Raw genomic sequence first — 15,458 nt, 5'->3', positions numbered from 1 at the left:
TGGCACAAATGTTTCACACTGTTAATGCTCTTATTGAGATTTAGTAAACTATCTTGAGTAAATATTTCATTTGCTGTATACCCTGAAGACGATTTCCAGAGACTCTGAATGGAGAGGGTCCATGGAGCATCTTATACCACCATTCCAGAAATTGTGTCACCACAAGTCATTTTGGGGGTGGTACTGGTGGTAAAGAACCCACCTGTCAATGCAGGAGACTAAGAGACACGAATTCAATCCCTGGGTTGGTAAGATCCCCTGGAGTAGGGCATAGCAACCCATTCCAGTATTTTTGCCTGGAGAATGCCATGGACAGAGGAGACTGGCAGGCTATGGTCCACAAGGTTGCAAAGAGTCAGACATGACTGAAGCAGCTTAGCACACATGCACAGAAGGTAATATGCACTGTAAGATACTGGTGGCAACTTGGATCCTGGACCAGTGAGAATGGAGACAAAAGGTAGAAGAGATAAAAATATAGAGTGTTGGGGAAGAGAGAGAGAGAAAGGTGGAAGAGATGTCAAATCATAAGTTTGATCATATTGTAAGAACAAATAAAAATAAATCTAACTTCAGCCAGTGGCAACTCTGGACACAACTTGGAGGTGTGCGTACATGGTCTTTGGCAGCTCTGCCTTCCATCTGTGAGCTTCTCCCCATTCTAGTAGCCTCCAGGTAAGGGGATTTGTATTCTGGACTTTTTTCTCCCTCATATGGTCTCTTTCCAGCTCTGTGTTTAAGTTCTAGAGGAAGTTGCCAGCCCCTAATTCACACTAAAGGAGGTGTCACTGTCTGGGAACTGCTTAATGTGAAATCCTGCTATTGGAATTTGCCTTTTAACAGAGAAAAGTCCTACTCATCCCAAATGCATAATCATCTAATTGGGAAATTTAAGAATTCATCACTAGATCAGCTCAGGAGAGATTAGGCCAAAGAGAAAGGGGTTTTTCTGGAACATTAACTGAGGCATTTTCACACATTCCTGAGGCCTCTTGAGCCAGACATTCTGTCTGTGGAATTTCTAGCATGTCCACAAATCTGAGGAAGCACACTTTCTCAGTAAGCACAGCTGCTCTCCATTTGGTTAATGATAGCCCGTCTCAAATCTGGTGTATGCAAACAAAAGAGCTAGCAAGCCCAGCTCTATATAGGTTGCCCAGAAAGGCCTCTGTGCCATAGGCTGCCACACAGTGTCTGGTAGAGACAGAAGTGTCTGTGTTGTGTCCAGTGCGTCAAGGCTGGACTGTGTCAGGTGAGTGCCAGGGATGAACACTGGGATATACTGTGATCCACCAGCATTCAGTAGCAGACAGGGCAGTGAGGGGACTGCAGAAAGATACCAAGGGCTATGCTAGTAGCAATGGCAAGGAGTTTCTAACAGTAGTAGATTCCCAAATCTACACAAAAAGAAACTGGTTCTCAGAGAAGGTATCAGCCCAAAGTCATACACTTAGGAAATATTTTAAAAGTTAGAATTCAAGTTTTGATATTTTGATTCCAAAGAACATGCTCTGTGTTTTGTGTGTGCTTTTTAACTGATTATTTTACTTTGGATGATTGTTTAGGGCAGCAAACGTGTCCTTTATGAAGTTTCTGAACTCACAATGCATGTGTCTTTAAATAAAGTCATCCCTAAGAATTAAAAGTGGTCCCTTTGTGCCCTACTAAACTTCCCCAGAGCAAGTTTTGCTCCAATCTTTCCCTGAGCTAATCACTCCTGTCCATGGTGCTGACTTTAAAGACTGCCCCCCCCGCCCCCCCCCCCACCCCCCCGCGTAGTTGGCATAAAGCAAAAACAAAGTAATCTGAATCTGAGTTGTAAGGGATCTTGAACACTACTCTAAACCTGGCCATTGAAAATCAGTAAAGGCTTTTCCAAATCCTCTGCTTTAGCCCACAAGTCTTTCCTTTTTTTTCCAAAATCATCAGGTTGAACTGGAGAGAATACGTGAGGCTTTCAATTAACAAGAATTGTTCAAACCAGTTATCTTTTCAGTTCCATAATTCCAAAGATTCTATTATCTGGGAATAAACTGATGAAAAGAGAACATGAGAAAATCTATTTCATAAACATCAACACAGATCTAACCAGAGCTCAAATAAAAAGAATCAGAGACTAGAAACCATCCAGTAGGACTGAAGCCACAGCACTGAGCTAACACAGGGTGCTGAAGCTGGTACTGAGAACAAAGGCTGGAGACAGAGTATGTCTTTATATCTGGTACAGAATTGATTTTCAAGCCATAAAAATGTTAGTTAAGGAACACTGACATGAACTAGGGCAGGGTGGGGGGAAAAAGTTGGAAAATAGCAAGTGCAATTTCAGGCTTATGAGAAACGGAATTAAAGTTAAGGGAAGGAAGGCAATCTATTGTTGTCCAGAAACTGGCAAACAGCACAGCCACTGCATCATTATAGTGGCAACAACCTGCTGTGTTCATTTGTCTCTGAGCTGTCTGACCTAGGAGCTGAGTGATTTATCTACTTTCCACAGCTTCAGCTGGACCAGGCCAAGAGGATAACTTGGAGAAAGGGGTGGTAGTGGGGGTGCTGACACTCAAGCACCAAGCCAATGAACTCCATATGTCTTGTGTTAGAGAGCATGCTCATAAATCAACCAATATCACACATTTATTTCACACCTACTATAAACAAATCTCTGTGCTAGAAAGATGCTGGTCATACAAAGATTGAAAAGGGCAGAGTCATTGGCCTTGGAGAGCTTAGAATCTAGTGGCAAAGATTAAACACTCAGAAAATAAATCAGTAACGTACATTAGGTCATGGCTAGAGACGACAAGAGCTATTAGAATACAGAGGAGGACTGTTCACTTTCATATCATGGAAGGCTTCTGAGAAGAGATAGCACCTGGACTGAATTTAAAGAGCAGGCAGAATATGCATAGGCAGGAAAAATGGGGATGAGAACTTGAGAATAAAGCAATTATCAAAGCCTCAGAGGCAAAAATGAGTTGATTATGTTTGGAGGGTCACACTGCTCATCCAAAGACAAATTCATCACCTATAATTTAGATACAAGACAGACAGTACCCAAGTTCTCCACATCAAGGGAGAGAGGTGAGGCAGCAATGAATACTCAAGTCTCTGTACACCAATACTGGGCTGAAACACTTTGTCAAAAAGTGAATTACATCCAGTTTGCAAATTAAATGTCTAGGTTTCTGGTCACAAGATATTCTGCTAAAGTATAGAAAAGCATCCAGACCAAGCACTGTTTCACCCCATGATCCTCCCCCAAAGTTATCTGCAACCAGAATAGTGTATCTACCTCAAGCTAGTGTGCTCTTATCCTGGTAAACAAGAAAATTCAGTAATGAGGCTTAATTCTAGCAGGAAGAATAGAGAATCCATAAGAATTGTTAGAAGTTAAACAAATAACATTACGTTCACCTGTCTTGGGTTCAATGACCTCATTGCAGACTTGCAACACCAGTTAAACACATCACATCCTCATTAGATGTTGATGATCTCAAAGAGCAGCCACCACAGCACAACAATTTAGAGAGTCAGCAAACGGATTAGAGGGAGGAACGAAAGCTAAGGAACCCATAAGGTACAAGGAAGAAACTGTCATTTCTAATTCTAGATGTATTTCTAAAACATACCTAATTTTTAATTCTAGCCCATGGAAGGAAAGGGAAGAAAGTCAAGATGAAAATTAAGATGCCAAATCTCAGAGATAGTGGTTTTAAAATAATAGTCTTGTTTGCATTACAACAAAGGGGACCTGGGTGTGTGAAGGGGGAGGCCAGAGCAAACATGTACTTTGGAGTTGCAAACAAATCTGCTACAGAGGACTCATCCTGAGGAAAGATCAAAGATATATGTCTTCAGGCAAAGAGAATTCAAACAAACAAAAGCAAATAAAAAGGTATCTAGCAATTTGGTGTTATTCAACTAATGGAAATTCTAGAGAAAAAAATACAAACTACATTCAGAGAGAGGAGTTCACCTGGACAACAGCTGAGACCTGACCACACTGTAGCACTGAGAACAGGCTCTAGAACATGCTCGGTGATCTCCTGATTGCCAACTTCTGCGCATTCACATGCATCAAGCCATCATGTAAGTCAGCTCCCTTGATGAGTTCAATTCTTGAGGCTCCCTGGTCCGTTGACTTCTGCCACCAGCAACTTCCTAGTTCTCCTTCAAAGTTTCCTAGCAATCCAATTCAGCCTCCTTTGCAGGACACTCTTTCTCTTCTCTCCTCTGGATTGACGGTGTTCACCCTGAAATTCTCTCTCTACTTCTTTCCCATATTGAACTCAATCCCAGGAAGAGATGGGCAAAGGCTTAGAATTTAATCTTATGGATCTGCAATGATTAGCTTGCCAATGTTGGCCAATGTACTTCACCACTTTCAATCGGTTTCCTTACCAATAAAACACAGATAATAATATCTTCTCAGTTTATGTCAGTTGACTGCTTCAAAAAATCACATGAGATGATAAAAGGGAGAGTGTTTTGAAGACTGTAAAGACTTTGTAAGTTGTTAACCTCTAAGATAAGAGGGATGATGAGAATTGTAGTGAATCCACTCTCATCTAGACTGCCTCTTCTACACCTCCTTCACTATTTCTCTTCCCACTAACTTGGTTCCAAACACAACCCTTAAGTTGTGCCCCAAACACGCTGATTGCTCCCCTCCCTTCCTTCTACCTCCATTTTATCACTCTTAAGACAATCATTAAAAAAAAAAAAAAAAAAACCTTAGTTTAGGACATGGATTAGGGGGAGAATTGGGATCAACTTGGACCAGTCAGCAGCTGGTATAACTGTAACACACATTGTTGTTCTACCAAGAAACAGTATTGTATTTAACCATGAAGACTCTGAAGTTATACTTCCTGGGTTCAAATTTCATCTTCACCAATATGACTTGCTCTTTGACCTTGGGTAAATTGCTTGACCTTTCTGTGCCTCAAATTGCTCAGCTATAAAACAAGGATGTTAGTAGTATAACAATATCTACCTCATGGGGCTCTTGTAATTTTTACATGAAATAAGACACATATACTATCTGAGACATCATAAATATGGAATAAATACTCAGTCTAATTTCATATAGTTAGAGGTGATAACAAGAACTTAACCATTCAACAAATATTCAAGGATTAATTAGAAATCTATTTGCTCCAGGAACTGAAAATACAGGGAGAACAAAGCAGAGTTCTACTCAGATTTATGAGTCTAATGTGAAATATAAACAAGTAAATAAGAAATTGAAGCAGTGATAAGTGCTGTGATAGGGAAAATATACAAGATGCTGTGAAAACACCCAGAAAGGGCTTCTTGGAAGGACAGAGATGGGGAAACAGCAACGAGGTGCTGTGGGCTAAATTTTGTCATCCCGAAAGTCATATGCTGAATTTCTAACTCCCAGTACTTCCCAATGTGACGTACTGAGAAATAAGGTCTTTAAAGAGAAAATTAAGGTTAAATGAAGTCATTAGATCAGGTCCTAATGCAATGATGTCTTTATAGGAGGGAAAACCTTGGATGCACACATAAAAGGCAGACCATGAAGACACAGGAGAAGATGGCCATCTATTAGCCAGAACAGTGAGGCCTTCACAGGATATCAACCCTGACAACATCTTCATCTTGGACTTTCAGGCTCCAGAACTGTGAGGACATAAACTTCTGCCATTGAAGCTACACAGTCTGTGTACTTTGTTATGGCAGCCCTAGTGTACACGGTGTATTCTTGCTGCCTCTTCTTAATACCTTCTGCTTCTGTTACATTCATACCATTTCTGTCCTTTATTGTGCCCATCTTTGCATGAAATGTTCCCTTGGTATCTCTAATTTTCTTGAAGAGATCACTAGTCTTTCCCATTCTATTCTTTTCTCCTATTTCTTTGCACTGTTCCTTTAGGAAGTCTTTCTTGTGTCCCCTTGCTAATCTTTGGAATGCTGCATTCAGATGGGTATACCTTTCCTTCTCTCCTTCGTCTTTACTTCTCTTCTTTTCTCAACTATTTGTAAGGCCTTCTCAGACAACCATCTTGCCTTTTTGCTTTTCTTTTTCACGGGGATGGTTTTGATCACCACTTCCCTGTACAAAGTTATGAACCTCCATCCATAGTTCTTCAGGCAGTTTGTCTATCAGATCTAATCCCTTTAATCTGTTTGTCACTTCCACTGTATAGTCGTAAGGAATTTGATTTAGGTCATACCCAAATAGTCTAGTGGTTTTCCCTACTTTCCTCAACTTAAGTCTGAATTTTGCAATAATGAGTTGATAACCTGAGACACAGTCAGCTCCTGGTCTTGTTTTTGCTGACTGTATAGAGTTTCTCCTTCTTCAGCTGCAAAGAATATAATCAATCTGATCTTGGTACTGACCATTTGCTGATGTCCATGTGTAGAGTCATCTGTTGTGTTGTTGGAAGAGGGTATTTGCTGTGACCAGGCTGTTCTCTTGGCAAAACTCTGTTAGCCTTTGCCCGGCTTCATTTTGTACTCCAAGGCCAAACTTGCCTGCTACTTCAGGGATCTCTCGACTTCCTACTTTTGCATTCCAGTTCCCTATGATGAAAAGGACAGCTTTTTTTTTTTTTTTTTTGGTGCTAGTTCTAGAAAGTATGGTAGGTCTTCACAGAACCGTTCAACTTTAGCTTCCTTGGCATTAGTGATTGGGGCATAGACTTGGATTGCCGGGGACCAGCCCCGGCTGATCCAGGGTATTCGAAGGAGAGACGGCGTAGGCGAGGATCAGGAAACAATTGCTTAATTAAACGTTAATTAAGGATATAAAGAGTAATAGAATGAGGATAGCTCAGTGAGGAAATTCAGTGGAGAAAAGAGGCTGAAATAAGGATAGCTCAGTGAGGAAATTCAGTGGAGAAAAGAGGCTGAATAATTCAGCCAGAAGGTAAGAGAAAGAACGACATGGTGAGACCAAGTTTCGGTGAACAAGGCCCGCACTTTATTTTCCAAAGTAGTTTTTATACCTTAAGTTATGCATAGAGGATAATGGGGGAAGGTGTAGAGTCTTGCAGCAAGCCAGGCTTTCTTCCTGCAAACTTATCATATGCAAAAGCTTAGGTGATTTGCATCATCTTCTGGCCCAGAGGCCTGTTAACATTTTAAGACCTTTTCTTCAGAAAACTTATTTTTCTCTAAAGGTGATTGGTCAGGAGCCACCCTCCAAAAGCATTAGATAAAGTTGCATTCCTACAGCGCAAAGATGTGGTGGGCTATAACAAGAAAAAGAATTAACTCAAGGGTCCCAGGTTACAAACATTAAAGCTACTACTTACACCAATTATATTAATCAATACACTGCCAGGGTCACAGCAGGTAAGGGATATGGAGACTTAGCAGCAAACATTGGCCCAACAAGTGAAAATCCCTTCACCAATACAATTTCTAATCAATCTTTTAACTACTCAAAAGAATCTGTGTTTAGACAGTTTAGAACATCTCCTGCCTCTCACAGTTGGGAGGTTCTGAACAATCACATGTGGCTGGAAAAACCTATTCAGGCAGGCTAGAGGATTTCCAAAGGAGTTTGTAGGTTAAACACTGTCACACCCAGGAATTATTAACTGGAGCTGTAAGCTAACTCCTTTTTTCAGAGAGAGGTAGTGGGGGACAGCCCCCCGTAAAGTCAGAGGTGTAGGTGAAAGCACAAAGCAGAAAGTAGGCAGACTCTGGTTTTGGGGGTAGATGGGGGACTCCTGAGGCTCGATCCCACCTTTGCGTATGCCGAGCCTCCTTCCTCATGACCTTTGTCATGGGCGGGGTTCCTCACGCTGGCTACCGGCAGTGATAGAATTCCAGCTGAGCTATTCCAGATCCTGAAAGATGATGCTGTGGAAAGTGCTGCACTCAATATGCAATATGCACTCAATATGCAATATGCCCGCTTCCGGCATTGGATTACTGTGATATTGAGTGGTTTGCCTTGGAAATGAACTGAGACAAAGGTCCATATAGTTAAAGCTATGGTTTTTCTAGTAGTCATGTATGGATATGAGAGTTGAACCATAAAGAAGACTGAGCACCAAAGAATTGATGCTTTTGAAATGTGGTGTTGGAGAAGACTCGAGAGTCTTCAAGTCTGCAAGGAATTCAAAGCAGTTAGTCCTAAAAGAAATCAATCCTGAATATTCATTGGAAGGACTAATGCTGAAGCTGAAGCTCCAATACTTTGGCTACCTGATGTGAAGAGCTGACTCATCAGAAAAGACCCTGATGCTGGGAAAGAATGAAGGCAGGAGGAGAAGGGGATGGTAGAAGATGAGATGGTTGGATGGCATCACTGACTCAATGGACATGAGTTTGAGCAAGCTCTGAGAGACGGTGCAGGACAGGGAAGCCTGGCATACTGCAGTCCATAGGACCACAGAGTCAGACATGACTGAGTCACTGAACAACAACAAGTGTACATAGGGTGTTTCAATGGGATCTTCAGAGAGACATGACAACACATCTGAGACTGAGTGTGAGTAGGAGAGGGCCAGGGCAGAAGACACAAGAGAAAGGTCAGTGCTACAACTGCTCATACAACCTTTCATCTGTATATATGCCAATGAATATATATATATAGATTCATATATATTCCAAGTACTTTGGAGCATATTATTAACTTCTTTTGTCCTCACAACAGCCTTGAGATGGTTGGACACATATGATTCATACCTATCACTGATTTCCAGAGATCAAAACTAAGGTTCAGACGGACACATGATAAAGGCTGGCATGGGGCTGAACTTGACTCCCCCAAACTAGAGAAGTGCAAAACTGCAGGTTTCGGTAAAGAAATAGCAAAGCTATCTCTTCCTTGTATTTGGTACTGAATTTATTTATCTTTATTGATGTCATGGAGCAGGAAAAAATTTAATTCCAAGTATAATCTTATTCAGAAACAGCTAAATAATGTAAGATAATCAGTTTGGAGGCAGATAACAAGAAAACAATTTGAAAAAGAAAGAATGGTTGAAGATGGGCTTACAGATGAATTAGGCCAACAGATAAAAGGGAAACTGAACACAACAAATGTTTTATGGGGGTTGTGGGCACTGGGTAAATTTGGTGAAATCTGTGTGTTATTCACTGAAGAAGAGAGGTGAATACTGAATCAAAACTTCTCCCCTAGTCCTCAAACATCTTCAATGGTGATATAAACAGTCTGCTCCCCACACCTAGCACATCTTCCTTGAGGTTAACAAACCTGAGTTTAATGCTTTCAGATGAATCCACATTGCATGAGGACTTCTAAAAAGTAACAAAGTGGGGCTTCCCTGGGGGCATAGTGGATGAGAACCCTCCTGCTAATGCAACGGATATGGGTTTACTGCACATCGCACATAGCAACTAAAGCCCATGCGCCACAACTCCTGAGTCTGCGCTCTGCATTCCATGAACCACAACTACTGAGCCCAAGTGCTGCAGCTACTGAAGCTCAAGAACCCTAGAGCCTTTGTTTCGCAAAAAAAGAGAAGTCACTGCAGTGAGAAGCCCACCCACCACAATGAAGAGTAGCCCCTGCTCACTGCAACTGGAAAGCCCACACATAGCAACGAAGACCCAGCACAACCAAAAAATATTAATTAATTTAAAAAATTAAAAAATAGCAAAGGAAGGTGAACTTGGTGTTTCCACTGTTCTGACACAGTCCAGTGATGGGACATTGACTGAGTTAACTAAGAAAGCATTCTTAAAGCATCCCCTCAGTTTCCTCACCTGTAAGGGGTGTGCTAAGTCGTGTCAGACTCTTTGCAACCCCATGGACTGTAGCCTGCCAGGCTCCTCTGTCCATGGGATTTTCCAGGAAAGAATACTGGAATTGCCATGCCCTCCTCCAGGGGATCTTCCCAATCCAGGGATCAAACCTGCATCTCCGGCATTTCCAGCACTGGCAGGCAGATATTTTACCACTAGCGCCACCTGGGATTGGGCCTCATTTAAAGTGAGAGCTAAATGAAAGAATTAGAGGAGAGATCTAATGCTTGGTCTAAAGCACTGTGCCTGGCACAGAGTAACAGTGCCAGGATAAACAGTAGGTCCTTACATAAAATTCTAGGACAGAAAAGGAGCTGCTCCTAACTTGAGACTGCAGAATGTTTTAGATACCACTAAGCTCCTTTCCTGGAGAAGGCAATGGCATCCCACTCCAGTACTCTTGCCTGGAAAATCCCATGGATGGAGGAGCCTGGTAGGCTGCAGTCCATGGGGTCGCGAAGAGTCAGACACGACTGAGCGACTTCACTTTCACTTTTCACTTTCGTGCATTGGAGAAGGAAATGGCAACCCACTCCAGTGTTCTTGCCTGGAGAATCCCAGGGATGGGGGAGCCTGGTGGGCTGCCGTTTATGGGGTCGCACAGAGTTGGACACGACTGAAGCGACTTAGCACCAGCACCAAGCTCCTTTCCATTCTGAACTTGACACTATTAAAATGCATTGGTTGGAAATATAAAATAATGCAGGACCTATAGAAGAGAAAATTGGAGGTTTTTCAAAAATTAAAAATAAGAGAGACTTCTTGGTGATCCAGTGGTTAGGAATCCATCTGTCAGTGCAAGGGACACAGATTCAATCCCTGGTCCCAGAACTAAGATCCTGCACACTGAGAGGCAGTTAAGCCCTGTGCCACAACTACTGAAACCCAGGCACCTTAGACTCTTTTCTGGGCAATAAGAGAAGCCATTGCAATGAGAAGACCATGCTCCACAACTAGAGAGTAGCCCCTGCTTGCTGCAACTAGAAAATCTGTGTGCAGCAAATTTTGCTGAAGTTAATAATAACTTAAAATGAATAAATAGGACAATTATATGATCCAGAAATTCCACTTCTGGGGATACATCCAAAGAATTGTTATCAGTATCTCAAAGAGACATCTTCACTCTGATGTTCACTCCGGCCAAGATATGAACCAAGAGTCCATCAATAGGTGAGTGGAGGGAAAACATGTGGCGTCAACATACACTGGAATATGATTCAGACTCACAAAAAGAATTCAGCCTTGTGAGACAACATGGATGCACCTGGAGTTCATTATGCTATGTGAAATGAGCCAGTCCAGAAACACAGATACTATGGGATTTTACTCATATGACAAATCTAAAATGGAACCATGGAAGGAGAGAGTACATGAGTGACTGCCAGGGGCTGAGGGGTGGGAGAAATGCAGTTTCTGTTCAATGGAAGTAAAGTTTCAGTTATGCCAGAAAAATCATTTCTACCAATCTGATGCACTACAGAGTGCCTTGGTTAATACATCATTGTGCACGTAAAATTGATTGAGACAGTAGATCTCTTGGTTAGTGTTCTTAACATGCATACACACACACACTCACACACCAAAACAAAGGAGTACTAAAAAAATTTGGGAGGTTCTAAACACACCTATCTATTTTGATTATGGTAATGGTATCATGGGTTACAAATTGGGAAGCAGTACGTCAAGGCTGTATATTGTCACCTTGCTTATGTAACTTATATGCAGAGTACATCATCCAAAATGTTGGGCTGGACCCACCAACAGTGTAGAGGTAATTATCAGACAGATTTAACCTAGAAATCACATTCAAGAAAAACTACTGAAACAGCATACAGTTGGACAAGACTCTTGAGGGTCCCTTGGATTGCAAGGAAATCCAACCAGTCCACTCTAAAGAAGATCAGTCCTGGGTGTTCTTTGGAAGGAATGATGTTAAAGCTGAAACTCCAATACTTTGGCCACCTCATGCGAAGAGTTGACTCATTGGAAAAGACTGTGATCCTGGGAAGGGTTGGGGACAGGAGGAGAAGGGGACGACAGAGGATGAGATGGCTGGATGGCATCACTGACTCAATGGACCAGTTTCAGTGAACTCCGGGAGTTGGTGATGGACAGGGAGGCCTGGCATGCTGCGATTCATGGGGTCGCAAAGAGTCAGACACGACTGAGTGACTGAACTGAACTGAAATTTATATAAAATCTACCATACAAAGAATATAAACAATAGTAATGAAATGAATTGGACCAAAATAATACACCCACCCAAGATAAGTACCTCTAAACTAAAAATATCCTTTCACAGAAAATTGTCAGTTGCTTAAATATCACTTTATTGTTCAAAAGAAAATCACTAAGATTATATCCCAATATGTAAGAGGTTCAAAAACAAGATATTTACCTTTCTCAGTCTCAAAAAAAATAAAATAAAATAAAATGCATTGGTTAAGGATTAACACTTCCATGGCCATGAGATCCCCAGAGCAGACACATAACAGCTGACAGCACCCAGCATCACCTTCCTACTTTCTGAGATGAGCAAGCTAGAGTCAAAAGAACCTAGTGATGTCAAGTAAATATATGGGAGCCTGTCATTGGAAAGTTCCTAATAAGGTTTCCAGGTGATTCATTGGGTGACGGGAGGCATCTGACTCACCCAGGCTGCCCTTCCTCACATCTGCAGATGTGATGGACACCTGGGCTCAGATAGTGCTTTTTCAGAGCAATCCAAGGCGTTCTTCAGAGGACATTGAAAACACAATTATTCCCCTGAGAAATGATGAGAACCAAAAATATCAACTACATTATCCTCACCAAGGTATGAGCACTGGAAAGATGAGAACCAATATTTTCCAGGGAGAGTTGTTGTTCAGTGGCTAAGTTCTGTCTGACCCTTTGTGACCCCCATGAACTGCAGCACACCAGGCCTGCCTATCCTTCACTATCTCCCTGAGTTTGCTCAGACTCAGGTCCATTGAGTCAGTGATGCTATCCAACCATCTCATCTTCTGTAGCTCCTTTCTCCTCTTGCCCTCAGCCTTTCCCAGCATCAGGGTCTTTTCCAATGAGTCAGCTCTTCAAGGGATCAACACGAGAACCACCTGATTCCCCCTGGGGCTCATGGTAGTGGGCTGCACATTCTGTATAGTCACAAAGTGCTGTATTATAGAAATGTCACTAAGCCAAAGGACTTCTAAACAGGGCATCCCATAAATTCTAAGCAGTGAATGAGGCCTCATCTGGCTGGACTACAAAAGCAGAGCGTTTGGGAATATGACCTTGCTACACACAGCCTCCAGATAGTGAATGGAGGACAGCCTGCCAATCACCACTGAAAGATGCCTCTAGACAGCCCTCTGCAAGCGTAAAATCTTCCGACCACATCCTCTTTGCTTCTCTCTATACTCCCACACAAGCTCCTGCACCCTTCAAGGAATTCCTGATATTGACATGTTATTTGATTTCTGCTAAAATAATGCTTTTAACGTTGTTCAAATGTTCCGCCTCCCCTCCTTAATCTTAACTTCTTCAAGGGCAACAGGAAGCCAGTCTCCAATTTTTCATGTTCCCTGTTCTTTCTCCAAACCCTGCCCCAGACCTCACTTCAGCCCTAACCTCAGCACAGGCCCCACACTAATGCTTGTGCTATGACTTAAAGAACAGAACCCTGTTTGCTTCAACCTCAAAACACATAGAAATCCCAGGATGCAGAATTCATATATGACATTGGTCAAGACAACTGCTATGTACCAGCATCATCACAGTGTTCATTCTTGCATAGCAAACTCCTCCTTCTTAGACTAATTTTTAAGTTCCTTAAAATGGCTTGTAGTTTGCTTTCTAAACTATGTTATGTCTGTGATGGTTTGCAGGACATTATGAACAGGAAAACTAGGAAGATAGAATTGGTTTTCATCAGGGCCAGGTATTGAAGATGGTCATGATGGATTCGTGCTCTCTGTACATTTCCCTTTTCACTTCACATTGACTTTGCTGAATGCAGAAGATTATGAGACTCTGAATGGGAAGGTAGAGGGATGTTTATAAAGATGCACAGCTTCCCTACCCACAATCAGACCCTGGAAAATTCTATAGGCTCAGGCCTCTAAAAGGTTTAGAAATCAGGTTTTAAAGACCTGCTGCACCTTAAGGCTCTGACCACTGCTTCTAATGTGTTTCCAGAATAGTGCTGTCCACAGGAAACATCTTATGACCCAGGACACCCCTGTGCCCCTCCTAAGACATCCAGGAGGACCTGGAGACACATAAGAAGAAAGATATCTTTTCTTCTCTCTTGCTTTCCATCTTTTCTAGCTAATTTCTCCTTGTCAAGCTCCACATACATATTCACATTCAATGCCCAGTTGGAAAGAATGGGAAAAATCTCACCAACTGTGACCTCATTTTTGAATTATTTGCCCAAACAGAATAGAAGGCAGTAGACATCAGAAATTTTACATGTTAACTATAAAATTAGTAGCTATGAATTAACTATGATTTAGTTAACAACAAAATTAGGTAAGTACTCTGTTAAAAAAAAATAGAACAATTCAAACTGGAAAGTAAAAGTTTCCACATATGTATGGTTTACAAAGATTACACAAATGAAAAAGTCAACATTCTTGTTAGCATTTTGAGCTACAAGCTCTGATTTCACTTCTGAAAGATAGTATATGATTAGAATGTTTGTGGAAAATCATACCAGAAAATGATAACTATAATTACTTCTTGGAATGGAGAAAAACTTACTTTTCATAACCTTTTATACTGTTTGAATTTTTCACTCTAAGCATGCATTGCCTTCTAACAGCAAAGATAAACAAATCAGACAATTAATCAATAGGCTAATTTTTAAAAGTTGTTCTTATTAAGAAGTCATCAAACCCAGTCCCTCAAATTAAAGTTCTTTTCTGGTTTGAGGATCTGAAAATAGAAGCTTTAGTCCCAGCCCTCTCATTAATATTTCTCATGACTGTGTTTCCAGTCCACGAACACAGAATTATTCCATTTATTGATTTTCATCTATTTCTTTCGTAAGTTTTGTAGTTTTCCACATATATATCTTGTACATATTTGTTAAATTTATACCTAAGCATTTCAGCTTCTGGTGCCATTGTAATTGTTTTAATTTCAATTGCTTATTACTGGTATATAAGAAAACATTTGACTTTTGAATATTAGGCTTGTGTCCTATGACCTTGCTATGTTCACTGATTAGTTCCTTGAGAGTTGTTTGTTTCTCAGTTCTTTGGAGTTTTAGACAATCATGTCATCTGTAAACAAAAAAAAATAGTTTTTTAATTATTTTTTGTTTTATATGGGTGTTTTCAAAAACAGAAGTATAGTTAATTTGCAATGTCTTATTAGTTTCAAGTTTACAGCAAAGTATTCATTATATCCACACACATATATATACTGTTATATATATATTATATACAGATATAATATATATACACTGTTTCAGATTTTTTTTCCATTATATCCATTTTTCCATAATGGATTTTCCAATATCCGTTATCATAAGATATTGACTATAGTTCCCTATGCTATGTAGTAGGTTCTTGTCATTTACCTATTTTATATATAGTAGTGTGTATATGTTAATTCCAAACTCCTGATTTATCCCCCCATGACCACCAGCTATACCTCTTGGTAACTGTAAGTTTATTTTTTATGACTGTGAGTCCATTTCTGCTTTGTAAATATGT

At 40.9% G+C, this 15,458-nt stretch overlaps 1 long non-coding RNA gene across 2 annotated transcripts in view; it reads right to left on the bottom strand.

The window, feature by feature from the left end:
• The window catches only part of LOC109566348 (uncharacterized), a 134,841-nt gene that overhangs the window by 78,852 nt on the left and 40,531 nt on the right, over positions 1-15,458 (bottom strand). Inside the window, exon 4 of one of the 2 annotated variants that reach the window (XR_002181789.2) lies at positions 6,930-15,023. The exons of the other annotated variant lie outside the window; for it this stretch is intronic. This is a non-coding gene — a long non-coding RNA (uncharacterized lncRNA). Of the gene's footprint in view, positions 1-6,929; positions 15,024-15,458 lie in introns of those variants that run through there. 2 annotated transcript variants of the gene reach the window in all.

This window comes from Bos indicus, chromosome 11, assembly GCF_029378745.1.
Source record: "Bos indicus isolate NIAB-ARS_2022 breed Sahiwal x Tharparkar chromosome 11, NIAB-ARS_B.indTharparkar_mat_pri_1.0, whole genome shotgun sequence".
Lineage (NCBI taxonomy): Eukaryota > Metazoa > Chordata > Mammalia > Artiodactyla > Bovidae > Bos > Bos indicus.
The sequence above is the reverse complement of the archived record's forward strand: the minus strand, read 5'-3'. Positions and strand labels throughout refer to the sequence as shown.